Here is a 2,201-nt window from a genome sequence, read left to right as displayed (position 1 = left end):
AACTTTCTTCTCAACCCTTGTGCTAGCTTCCTTCTCCTTGACCACCTTCTCAATTTCTCTTGGCACAGCACCACTGACAGATACTTCAACCTCTTCTTCAATAGTCATAGGTGGGCCATCATACTCATATCCACTCCGCAAAGTGACAGCATTTACAGACTCTCTGGTCACGGGCTGTGAAGGGAGTTGACCTTTGGGTCTCTCTGCAAGAGTAGTAGCCATTTGTGCCAACCGATTATCCATAATCTTGTTATGAGCAGTGAGAGCATCAATTTTGGCATCCTTTTCGTTCAGACACTTCTGCAATTCCAACATCATATTCCTCATATCTACAAGCATGGGATCAGGCTGTGTGGGTTGAGGTTGTGGAGGAAACCCAGGTGGTCCACTAGACTGCGGGTTGTAATTACTCCGCGGTTGGTATGACTGCTGTGGTGGTGGTTGGTAGGGTTGTTGTGGCGGTGGAGGGTGTTGGATCTGATGGGGATTCTGGACATTAGTACTCCTATATGATAGCATGCAGGGGGTTATTTTTATACCCCTCGTTGTAAGAGTTGGAGTACGGATTGTTCTGCTTGTAAGACTGGAATGCATTGCATTGTTCAATAGAGCTCCTACATTCCGATGCATAATGACCTTGCATCCCACAACTATTACAGACATTGGCAAACTGAGCACTCATTGCGGCGACACTAGCATGTTGGGTAGATTGGGAAGGTGCGTTTTGCATATTATCTAGCTTGTGATGTAGGGCAGTTAGCTGAGCAGTAAGTTGTTCAATAGAATTCATCTCATGCTTAACACCCCGGTCGGCAAAACCTCTAGGATTCCCATATTGGGAACTATGGATGGCCATCTCCTCAATCACCTCTAAAGCTCTAGGCACCTCCAGTTGCATAAATCTCCCATTGGCAGCCGAATCCAGAATACACCTAGACTCATTACCCAGACCATTATAGAACTGCTGAATCAGGAACCAGTCATCCAAACCATGGTGCGGGCACTCTCTTTGCAAGTCCTTGAATCTCTCCCAAACCTCGAACAAACTCTCATCTGCTTGTTGAGAGATACCTAATATCTGACCCCTCAGACGAGCTGTCTTCTCAGGTGGGAAATATTTAACATAGAATGCAAGGGCCAAGGAATCCCAATTGGTGATTTTCATAGCTGCGCGGTTGAGACTGTTAATCCATAGCTTTCCCTTCCCACTCAATGAAAATGGAAAGAGTATCTCCATAGTCTGTTCCAGTGTTAAATTCTTCTGCTTAATGGTGGCACAATACTGAATAAAAGACTGGATATGGAGATTAGGATCTTCACCCTTTTCCCCACCGAATTGGTGTCTCTCGATCATGTTTATCAGCTGGGGTTCGATCTTGATATTCTCGACCGCAATAGAAGGCATGATGGCCTTGGGAAGCATAGAAAGACTTGGTTTAGAATAGTCTGTAAGCCTTGGCACAGGTGGGGGTGGCGGTGGCGGTGCTTGGTCACCCATCTCTGAATCTGTATGAAATAAATTGCTAATCAGATAGTCGGATTCAGAGTCAGAATAGTCTCTCAACTGTTCAACGAATCTACACCGTCAACGAAAGGTCCGTTCAGGTTCAGGATCGAACGAAGTCAGATCGCTGGTATGGACAGTCCTGGGCATAAACAAGCAAAAAATGAAAACAGTCGTGAGATCCGATCTTAAGGAACGGGGGTTCCTTGAGAAGTAAAGTAACAAACAATAATCTAGAAATAACAATTAATAACAGAAAATAAAACCGTTTCCCCGGCAACGGCGCCAAAATTTGACAGGCTTAAGTCGTATTACCTAATCAAAAATAACCTAAGTCCACTAGCTAGGTAGCAAGGGAAGTCAGGATCGAATCCACATGGAAACAGGCGTTCTTTCTACTATTAATCAGTTAATCTAGACTATTGGGAACAAGAGTTTGGTTGATGGTTTGCTAAGACAACGGCGATAATCAAACAATTAAGAATCAATATATTAAAGAATCCAGGGAATAGGTTCACCAACAAATAACAATCCAGGACGATAAACAATCACGATAATCAACAAAGTAATTAATTAGACTAGCATGCTCTCTCGAATCGATACTAATCATAGACTTAGAATTAACGGGCTTTCGCTACGTATTAATCCTAATTCCACCTATTGACACAAGCCTAAACATCAAATTGCATCTCTCGAA

General features: G+C 43.5%; 1 non-coding gene across 1 annotated transcript; it reads left to right on the top strand.

Annotated features, from left to right (window-relative positions):
* The first annotated feature begins 986 nt into the window (after positions 1-986).
* LOC130464542 (small nucleolar RNA R71) lies at positions 987-1,093 on the top strand. Its single transcript, XR_008924942.1, has one exon. It is a non-coding gene; the product is annotated as a small nucleolar RNA R71 (small nucleolar RNA).
* Positions 1,094-2,201: the final 1,108 nt, after the last annotated feature.

The sequence above is a fragment of the Spinacia oleracea genome, chromosome 6 (assembly GCF_020520425.1).
Source record: "Spinacia oleracea cultivar Varoflay chromosome 6, BTI_SOV_V1, whole genome shotgun sequence".
NCBI lineage: Eukaryota > Viridiplantae > Streptophyta > Magnoliopsida > Caryophyllales > Amaranthaceae > Spinacia > Spinacia oleracea.
This window is presented reverse-complemented; position numbering and strand designations above follow the sequence as displayed.